The sequence below is a fragment of the Homalodisca vitripennis genome, chromosome X (genome assembly GCF_021130785.1).
Source record: "Homalodisca vitripennis isolate AUS2020 chromosome X, UT_GWSS_2.1, whole genome shotgun sequence".
NCBI classification, from domain to species: domain Eukaryota; kingdom Metazoa; phylum Arthropoda; class Insecta; order Hemiptera; family Cicadellidae; genus Homalodisca; species Homalodisca vitripennis.
The window spans coordinates 58,110,223-58,122,264 of NC_060215.1; the positions used below are offsets into that span (position 1 = coordinate 58,110,223).

Here is a 12,042-nt window from a genome sequence, read left to right on the forward strand (position 1 = left end):
TTTGCTCATCTAAGGTACTGATGAGACAACACGTAGCTTGTTCACAATATTTGTTCAGCTTACCTTATATTAACAAGAAAACACATAAAATATTTTATAAATTTTACAGTTTTAAGACGTCAGAAAATATTTCACATCACTTGAGAGTATTTAACATTTTAAGGTTTAACTGTTAATTCTGTACCAAACAGCAATTTTTATAATATTCAATATTAAAATTGCAGTGGAAAATTAATGACACTTGTTTCTGATTTGTTATACTAAGTGAAACAAAATTATTTAAATTTAGTTCAAGAAACATCATCCATCCACCCATCCTAGGTCCAGTGAAGCACTGAGACCTACACATGTTAAACTTAGAACTCCAATATTTTTTTGTTGTAAACCAAGTAGATTACATAATCTTGCACGTGTTAAGCATTGTTGCTTGGCACAAGCAAGGGTATGTACTCTACAAAACCACAGAGAAGTTATTTGAGTGATCTTAGGTTATCTAAGATAGTCCAAGATCAATAAAATCATGTATTTCTTCACATACAAAAAACATTTTTAGAAATAGTCACATGAATAACAAGAATAATTTTACAGTAGAATATACTTTTACTTTAAAATATACATCAGTTAAGGTCCCTAGAGGTCTAAATCTCATATTGGGCTGATTTAAAAAATATAAAACAAACGCACAAATTAAAAAAAATTATACATACACATTGACAATGCTACTCTACAGTTTGTGTATTATCCAAGGATTAAATTAAAATATTAGCCTTTCACAGTTTACCTAATTAAAATAATTTTTGTAAAAAAGAATTTAATCCTGATATTAAGCAAAACAAACTACATAAAATGTAATACTACACATTACAAAAATAAATGTTAATCTTAATATATAAATTGATCAAGATTCTATATTGAAAGCTGAAGAAGTGCAATTTTATACTTTTATTTTAACGGATACTTCACTGATATATAAACAAGATAATTATAAGAACAAAATTCTGGTATATATACTCTTTGTAGAATTTCAAACCCAATAACGATTAGAAGTCTGAATATTTTTCATATGTTCATTCACTGAATGGTTTGGTATTTCTCTTTATGAATCAACTTTAGTCAAAGCTCATAATACAAATTTGAAAATAAAGAAAAGTTATTATTTTAATATCACATTAAAGTAACAAAGGAGTGAATTTGTAAAAACCCAGCTAAGAATTGTGATAATGCGTAGTGTCATATATTTGAGAATTAATTTACTTTATCATGCAAGAGAAATGAGTTGAAGCACTATGCAGTTTGAATTAATTTTCAATATTTGGTAATATGTTTTTTGATTGACAATATTAGTAGCTTGGGATCTCATCATATTAGTGGGTCTTCTCATATATTTCTTCAAGTAGCCTAGACATATGTTAGTGTTTTGCTTACTTTGTTTTTAATATAATTAAAATAATTGTCTTACCTGTACCCAGTTTGGTAAAACTCTCAGAAATAAAAATTTAAAATTATGAATACAATCACTTGCAAGAAACTCAAGTTCCATTTTATTGTTTGTTCTTTTAGTAGACAAATTTTCTTTTTAAGTATAAACAAAGATTTTATTTTATGCTTAAAACACACTCTGCAATTAGCTTAAACTAAATCCCCTGTGTAGTGTAAATTTTTCATGAGATTGTACAATATTTGCAATATTGTTTTTATAAACAGAGTTTTTAATATATATATATATATATATATATATATATATATATATATATATATATATATATATATATAACATTTAAATTAGTAGATTGTAAGAAACAGTTATTGAAACTAACCACAAGATATTTTAAATAGGATTTCCTACTGAAGGAAAATAATAATAAAAGACTAAAAGTGAGCTAATTGCCTTCACGTGATCTCTTATTCTGAATGGCGGTGCAATCTCTCACTTGTTAAGCTCTATTTTAATAAAGCCGAAATTGATTTTATAGCTGTTTATATACATGTCAGGTACTTCTATTGGATAATTTTAAGTAGAATTTAACATAAAGACTAAAATATTATAGTTTGAGTATTCAATTTCCTACTTTATTTTTTAATCTTACATTCAACCATGTGTTAATATCTGGCAAATTCCCACCACAAGACTTAAGCAGATGATATTCATGTTAAACTGATATTAATAAATAAGTTATACACCAAACAAGATTTTTCAAATATAAGCACGATAAAAATTTAAGAGTATTATATTTATTTATATCAACTGATATTACAACATCAGTCTTAAGTCTTGTATTTGTATTCTGCCACAAAACAAAGTAAGAGCATGCTAAGCAAATGGGTTTAGTGGGAAAATATTTCACAAACAATCCTGGATGTTATTTAAAAGCACATTAAACCTGCATTACTTAATGCAACCCCAACCAAAAAATTGTGATTTGAAGATTTTTACACTGGTTTCCAAAATTTACAAATAAAAAGTGTATGTGTGTGTGTGCGTGTGCATGCATGCATGAGAAAACATTGGTTATTCCAACTTGTGTATTGATCTATCACAAATTTGGAAATGTACCAGTGTTATGAAAATGTTGGATTATTAAAACTCTTACAAAATTATGTCAAGCCAAAAGAGGAATTTCAGACTTCCTTCTATGTACAGAAAAGTGTGCAAAGTTGTATGTAACATATCTGGTAATACTCATGTTTATATTGATTAATCAATTTATTGCCATTAAACAGCAATCAGTATTGAGAATGTCAGACTAGAGCAAATGTGCCAAGTAAACGGGTAGGCTTTTCCCCCAAGAGAAGTGTTCGCTAAATTCAGAAGTTAGTCAAACTCAGATATTAGGTTTGCCATGCTTATTAGTACTCACAATCTGACATAAAATAAAAAAGTTCTGAAAATTGATGGGAATTCAAAATTTGATATTATTTCATAACTAATAGATGAAATACTATCAAATACAACACTGATGTAAATAATTGTACGCAGCCTATTTAATTGTAAATGAAAAAGTACCTTGCATTTTGAATACTACTTCCAATATTTGCCAACATTCTGCACAGGAATTACAAAATTATTAAATCAACAAACATTTTGACATTAAGGCAATTTTGTTACTAAATATAAAGAATTTTCATCAGACTTGAGTTTGACCTATAGCTTGACCACAATTGGTTTTCACATAAGAGTTCTCACTCCCTGTTTAATATTTATAAGAATGCAAAATTAAATATTTCTTTCTTGTTGAATAGTTTTAAATGTAGCATATACACTTTAAATGTGTATGCCAAAGTGTGTGCTTTGTGTATATATTTTTGATTTTGATAGCAGTTTGAAATTTTATTAATGCATTTCTTATTGGAAATCAGTTGATTTGACCTCTCAAAACTGTGTCAAATGAGGAAAAATCCAAATTGTTAGATATATATATGGTTAGTTTCACTACAAGAGCTAAAAGTTGTACCAATTTCAAGTTTTCCATCCATCTGCAAATGTTTTAACATTTTGGGGTCCAAATATGTCCTATAATAACAATAACATCTAGACAGAAATCTTAGTAAACCCGCAAAAAAACCTTTGCTCATATTTGACGATTGCTTCTTCTCACACTAATGTAAGGCTTGATGTATATCAAATTTTAGTTCTTACCACCTTCATATCTTTTTAGACAAAATATCTCCAAAGGAAAACATGGGAAGCAACGTTAGGACCTCCTGTAAGTTTTAAAATCGAGAAGTTTGACACTTTTCCAACTGATAAACGTTTCATATCTAGGAAAATGGTAGATTTAAAATTTTATAACACATGCAAGTGGGTAAACTATAATGTCAGTGTGTCAGTCTAATGTGTACCTTTATAGTATAGTGTCTATCTAAATTTAATTTTCAATAAAGTTGTGTCCAGACTTTTCATTAGGATGCAAGGTTGTCCTAAAATTCTTGAGAGATAGTGCTTGGTATTGAATTAGTACACCCACCAACTAACTAACCAACTTCTCCCTAATTACTATTGGCTGTCACTATTGGTATTGGGATCTTTGATGAGTTAAACCAAATAGAGTGTGTCACTGCAAGACCTATGGAAGATGCGTATAACTAAACCAGAGAATTCTCTTTGTTCCTTAATTAGAAGTTTTTATTATGTAAAGTTCATCTTTTCACTATCTACCATGAGGCAAATTTATTTCTCCCTAGTCAACTCAAAGTTGGAATATGGTATATCTTTATGAGGCAGTACATATATCACAAATTTGGCTCCAATTAAGATATTACAAAAGATATTTGTAAAACTTATGAATAATAGCAGTTTTAATGAACACTCATTTCCCCTTTTCACAAACCATGGAGTCTTACCCTTAAGACATTTATACGTATTCAAAGTTTTGTCAATGTTCTACAGGGTTAGTGGTAATTCAGGACCAGTTGGTGATAACCAGTATAATTATTCAACCAGGCAAATTGCTGGTATTCATACTAGAGTGCCTAAACCAAATTGTATTTGATTTCAAAAGTGCTTTTGTATACTTTTCTTATAGATTCTTCAACTTAATTCCTATATAAATCAAATCAATAAATTCATTAAAAGTTTGTAAGGCAAAATAAAAAAGTTGTTATTTGCAAAAGCTAATGAGTCTGAGAGTCTCTATATGAACATTACCTTCTTGTTTTTCAGGGGTTTCAAAAATATTGGTTCTTGGTTTGTTATATAAATATTTATTGTTATTTTCTTAAGATTTTTTGTTTCATTGTTGAGATGGTTATGGCCTGGCACTGTTTTTTCATCTATCTTTTTCCATATTGTTCATTAAGACTCCCACCCAAACACAGAGCTTTTTAACTTTACTGGGCGAGTACTATTTCTTTCAGTTAATTCTTCTGATTTCTTCCAATTTAGACTAAGTGTTGTATTTTGATGTTCCTGGTATATATATATATATATATATATATATATATATATATATTGATTTATTGCTATTATAAAAAACATTGCATTTGAGTTGTTTGTCTGATACATTAGATGACCTTAGATGTCTCCTGATCAATATTTAGTACCTTATCATCAAGCACATGTCTAGCCACAAACCACACACAGAAGTCTATTGCCCTGCCACCACATCCTAGCCACTTCCTGTTTTTTCAGAAACACATCTAATTTTATACCAATTAATAAAAACCAGTTTGTATAAAATAAAAGGAATTAATTCAAAGTAAACATATATGTTGTCTGTATGATCTGATCATAAAATGATTATATACCTGTACATCTCAATTTTACAGCTAATTGAGAATTTGACATCAACATGACTAATAGATTCCATGTTCTCTCTCAAATAAACCAAGAACAATGACCATTAAAATGTAAATACTTTAAATTTGAAGAAAATGAGAGGGAAAAATCATGTTGCTGTAAACCATCTTCAAGCCAAGGGAGAGGTTTCCTAGAAATTGTTGGCGTATGCAGCAAGGGGAAATTTTACACGGACATGCTAGTTAAACCTGTTGTATATATTGAAATGTTTATAGACAAGCTGACAGCCATAACAACCCTTCATTCTATTGGTTGTAAAAAATGACATCTCTAATGGATCTATACAAATTATAAACAAACAAAAATTGAAAAGCAAACTCTTAGTAAATCAAGACCAGTTTGTATCACAACTATTCCTGCTTGCTATGATGTTCAATCAAATGATACAAAACATTTTGACTTGACTCTCACTAATAACTACATCAGAGAACTGATTACAAGAATGAACAATGTATATTTTATTGACCTTGAAATATTTAAAAGATGACATTTTTCATGATAATAAATGTTGTTCAAAGTTTACTAACAGTTATGTGACAACACAGGCATCATTAAAAGATGACAGTAACACTTTAAATGACAGAAAGATATCAAAACAACTGTTTGAATAATAAAGAACCTATTACCATAATAACACACACATGGATGATATTATTAACACTATAGACATGATCAAACTGTGAGTGAACTTCACACTATCTCTGATGATTTTTATGACCCACATCATATGACAGCTTGAGTGGCATTTGTTTTCAAAGGAGAGTTTGGGAAACCTAAGAACCCAAAATGCCTTACTAGACAGCTAGCTGGCTCTAAAGGGTAATTTAAACTGTGCCTCTGCAGCCTGATAGATATTTAGGATGGATATTTTGGCAAACCAACCAAGTACAACTATGAAACTGATTTCTGTGACTCGACAAAGGTCTTTAAATTTAGGGAACATCTAATATGTTCCCCAATTGGCTATGTACATGATAGAGTTGATATGTCACTTTTTATATCCAACATAATGAAATTCCATCGCTACACAAAAGCTAAAGTCACTACTGTATCATATTTTGAAAAAGCTAATCAGATACTAAGAAAGAGAGTTCCTCGTGAAGATTTCAATGTACTGTACAAATGAAAGACCTTACAAATGAAATATCTAGAAAATTTGTTCCATTGGTGTCATATAGTGACAGATCCCTGGGCACACCTGATCTTGTAACAGTCGGAGCAGACAAGAGGGCAGCAAAACTCACTTCATCAACCAGTGAAGTGCTATCGACCAACCTTCAACCTTAAGCAACCTCGTAAAACTTTTATGAAAAAGTTAAATTGGTTCCTGGCGACCCCACATTCAATATGGCGCTAACGTAGAGCAAAAGTGAAAATGTTTCCTGTGCAACACTAGATGAAATAATGTATATCTAGAACTTTGTTCATTCAATGAGTTAGATCCGATAGTAAGTAGTAATGATATTTAAAACAAAACAAATGATGTTGTACAAAGTAGTATAAGATCTGAATGTTTAGTTGATATCAATTACTCAGACAAAGAATGTTTTTCACAATACATTATACAAACAGATTTTAGGTTGGAGGAAAAATGTGACAAAAATTATTTAGCTCTTCTATACTATGGTGAATTTAATAGATTACCAAATAATTATAAAACAGTTATGTCCCTCAGCTCGGCAGGCCACATCTGTGGCTCTCGCTGTTTTGCCATTCAGTTCCCCAAGCCACTACATACGACCCACTGTATTGGGCTGTTATAAAATTCAATCCTTATCCAGCTATGGCGAGAAAGTGCTCAGTTGCCAAAATAAGTAACTAAATTAATATTTCTCTTTTTGCAGCACATGCCACAGTAAACATAATTCAGAATTGCTTTTTTCAGAATGTCAGTGTCACTGTAGCTGCTATGGTGTATCCTATCAATTTATTAAAATACTAGTGCATTTAATGGAGACAAAGCTCAAAATATAGAAATGAGTTTATATTCTGTTGAGACTGATTGTATTTTTATTCCGTAAATAAAACTACTTTTAAAACAGATCTACCTATAATGTAAATTACATATTACTTGGTAATTTTAAAAGAAAATAATAATTAACCAATCGATTACTTTTCAACATCGAAGCTAATGAACTTAATAAATTTTTTTAGAATTTTGTTTACATATCAGTCATTTAAAGAGCCGAGTGTCAAATACTGCCATTGAAATCAGAACCAAATTGGTGTACATGGTTATGCAAGTGCTGAGTGGTGACACAAACCCAGCCGGCCACTATGCATGGCCCACCGAGCTGAGACTCCATTCAAGCTGAGCGAGAGAATGGTTTGGGCCACATTAATAGCCTACCAATCCCAAGGGCTAAAATACTATTTCTCAATATTAAAGGCCTAAGTAATAAAGTTACTATTTTATAGTTTCCTCTCTGGCTTAAAACACTTGTCTTGTTTGCTTGTCTGAGCACTGGTTGTGTAATGATAGAGCAGATATCCTTTCCAACTGTATATCACTGTGCTGGCATGTGAGGTCCAACCACATCAAGGGTGGATCTCTTATCTTTGTTCATAATTAACTTCAGTCTAGAGCCTGTGATATCAATAGACTGCTCTAAATTCCATTTTGAAGGTTCAGCAACTTTTATTGATGAATTGAATACCAAACTGGTATCTATCATTCACCTGCAGGCGATCCCAGTATTTTCTTGTATGCATTGGAAAATCTGTTAGTTTATCTGTTTTTTATTATCATGAAGTTATAATAATGTGACTTTGACTACTCTATATGCTAGTCTTGTTTCTCAAATCCTTTCTTAGTAACAGACAACAAAAATTATGCATGTATAAAAATTGGTTCTGAGTATTTTAAAATTTGGGGTCCCACAGGGTCCGTACTTAGTCCATTGTTGGTTTTAATCTGTATAAAAGTTGCCTTCCTCAGATAAAACGATTTTGTACTCAGACAATATGATTTTCTGAATGTTAGCAAGGAGTTAAATTAATTACATTTCATTACACAAAACATTCTATTTCCTTTGAGACCTGTAGACAGCCATAATCTGTATGTCAACCTCTCAGTGTGAAGTTACTGGGAGTATTTATTTAGAGAAATATGAATTTTTATTCTCATCCCAATTATATTTCTTGTAAATTATCAAGGGTGATTCATCTTTCAGGCATCAGATAATCATTGTTCAGAGAGAATTTGTTAAAATTGCCTCTTATTTTAATTTTTTCAATCCATATCTAAGATATGGACTGATCGTGGGGCAATGAGAATATGATTAATGATGTACTGATCATCAAAAGAAGCTTATAAGAATAATTTCCAAATCACATAGTTCTGAACACTGTAAACCTTTATTTAGAATGCTAAATATTTAAACTGTAATAAATCTATATCTGTTTGATTAGACTAAATATATTCTACAAACCCCACGTCTAATAAAGCCATTATTGATAACCATTCACATAATACTAGAAATTAGCCTTATTATAATAACATGCAACAGACAGCAAAACTATAAAGAATCATTATGTAGTTTCACTTAAGGTTTACAATCACTTGTTACATTTAATCCAAAAATATGACCAAAAAATGTTTTACTTCAATATTATTTATGGTCTCTATCTATTCTATGGAGAGTTTTTCCTATAAAACCTCTTTACTTTAACAAATATAAAATTTTAGATTAAATTAATCAATATAAGTCTCTCCAATTGTTTAGTGGTCTATTAGCAATCAATCACTGTGTTATAACATGATTAGGTTATTTTAATATAGAATATTGTTCATTTTGTATATTGTCTGATTTTAGAATTGGCTATCATATATAGCTGTAATGAATTTGTCATGATCTTGTGGTTTATATGACAATACATGAACTTGATTTGATTTGAATACATCTTGTGCTATGGGAAATTTTAAAATGTTAAAAAACTTAAAATATTAAATTACAGAAAAGGTTTTTATGGACCTCTAGAGCCCTGTGAAATATTGGGTAAATTTTGTATCAAAATTTCTGTTATGTTAACTATTTCCATCGAATTTGAAATTCAGACTGTCATTAATCTGTACAGTAATAATGGTATCAAACCAAATTCATATATCTGACCAAGCAAAAATAACTGAAACATATTAAATTACAAAAGTAATTTTCATTATTATGTTAACTGGAACAAACATTATTCTGTGATGTTTTTTTATAGACTGAGTTTATTGTAGCCATAAGTACTCGCATTAAAATATACAATAAATTAAAACATTTAATAATATCTTATCTGTAAGGAATATTTTATAGATTTTTTATATATGGCCTAGAATTCTACAACTTAGGCTCTCAGTAGCTAGGTTTCCAGAGGTCGTAAGTAAGTAGCTCTGTGTATTTCTGGATATAGAGGTGTTCTTTAGATAACACCTCTATAGAGTCAACTCATGGAGCAGCACTTAGAAAGGGTATAGACCTAGTCAGGCCGATTTTGTTCTGTTGCAGCCTAATAGCTAGGCTCCGTAGAGTCTGTTACTGAGAACCTGCGTTAACTGCTTAAAGGCTGTCCTCAAGGAGGTGTTCTATTGCCTCTTTATTTGTGCCTGGTTGTTGATGGTCTACTTAGGCTCATCAGTGAAGGTTTGAGTACAGGGTTAAACAGATGACCTTGTAATTATAGTTAGATATAGACATGAAGTTGTATTAATCGAACTAATGCAGAAAGCCTTGAATCTTGTTATGAAGGAGCATGGTACAGGGGACTGAGTGTTAACCCCTCCAAAACCACTAAAGTTCCTTTCACCCAATGGAGAAAGATTAATTTACATTCTCTGTCCTTAGGCGGTATTAGAGCAGTCTTCTCCAGTGAAATCAAATATGGTGCATGGTATTCGATAAAATCTGACCTGGAACCCACATCCGAAATTGCTACTGCCATACAGTGGTTGTCTCCATACTAGCAGAGAGTTCTATACAATCACCTGTGAAGATGGACGACACTTAACATTCACTGTGAAAGTGCTCCTCATATTAGTGCAGTTATTAAAAGTTAGTGCAGTTGTTTAGTTTAAATACTCACCACTACAACATCAACAGCAACTGTAAGTGTTACAACTATAATATAATACAAATATAAAAGCTAAAGCAAGAATACATTGAAAAACTAATAGCACAGAGCTGACCGACTTTAAAAGGCAGCAATTACACATGAAACTAATATCCAACTTCAAGAATATACCACTCTGAGAGTAGCTGAAGCACACATCTCTGCATAAATTACAAATACTGTAGTTTAATTTAAGAAGTCAGACAAGCTTAGCTCATTGCAGTAATAATAATAAAACAAAAGGTTGACTGTGACATCACAAAAACTGCCAACACATAAGCGACTAAACACGTCACTGTTATTTTAACACTATCAAGACAACCTCACAGGCGCTACACCATATGTGACAAGACCGCTGACCCAGATACCGTGTCAGCAGTGCTTATGCTAAGACAACACCTTTCAGCTGACTGCAGTACAACTAACACTGTACTGCTTCTATCTGGCTGACAAGGAGTTGATTACCTATAAATCAAACACATTTATATTCAACCTCTGACTAATTCTGACCACTAGAAGTCTAGATTACTTGACAAGGTGTCTCAGTGGTGATGAATTGAGTAGTTGCCACTGAGTACCTAGTAATACACTGGTCTACAGTATGTTACATTTTTGACATGGTCATTGACTACCTTAAATCATTCTAAATTTTACAGTGCAATTCCTTACACCTGACCTTTTTGTAATTAATGATACACTTAATAATGAAATAATGACAATTTCCAGCTAATTTAACATAGAAGAGTCAGGAAGAAAGTTCTAAAATGCCTTCAAAATATCCCTGTGGCATATGTGAAATCGGTGTAAAATTCTCTGGCATAAAATGCACTGGACTTTGCCAAACATGGTATCATAGTGGATGCAAGAAAATAAAGGAAAAAGATCTTAAAAAGTGGGCTCCATATGTAATTGAAAAAATGGCAATGCACAAAGTGCAGTGAAGTTATCAATCCCCGCCTATTAGCTCAACAAACCGACGCAATTCCCCCAACTAGCAGAGTCACCTTGAACAACTCAATTACAGAACTCGAAAGCAGCCTTATTGAAAATAATTTTCTAGAAGATTCTAATAATGAAGAATATAAACTATTAATGGCTGCTAAAATAGGGACAGATTTGCTAGAAGAAAATAAAATTCTAAAAGGAGAAAAATTCAAGCTTGAAACTAAATTAGCAATAGTGGAAGGGAAATTAGAGGAAATGGAAATCAATGAAGGAAAATACATTGGCAGAATCGAAATCCTGCTGCAGCAGTTTGCAGAATCACAAGAACAGCTTGGCAAGGAGAAAAAACTTCGTCGAGAAGCACAGGCTATTTTTGAAAACCACGATCTTAAATTAGGACAACTCATTGACAATCATTTAAAAAAGATAGACCAACAAGAAAAGACCATTCTTATGTTGCAAAAGAAACTTGAAAGTCAAGAAGTCACATATAAAACTCACAAGGATTCTTATACACAAACTGACTCTTCAACAACTGAAACTTCTAAACAGTCACAAAGCTCACCCCCTATAGTGATTGAATTAACCGAGATAAAAACAAAACTTGACCAGGTGGAGTTAGCAATAAAATCCTTCGCAATCGAATCAAGAACAGAATCTACACTTCCCCCTCAAGTGGCACAGAATAGGTCAAGGCAGCACAGCTTACC

General features: G+C 31.4%; 1 protein-coding gene across 1 annotated transcript in view; it reads right to left on the reverse strand.

Annotated features, from left to right (window-relative positions):
• Window positions 1-12,042, reverse strand: part of LOC124369041 (serine/arginine-rich splicing factor 1-like) — a 63,636-nt gene that overhangs the window by 6,477 nt on the left and 45,117 nt on the right. The window lies entirely within an intron of this gene.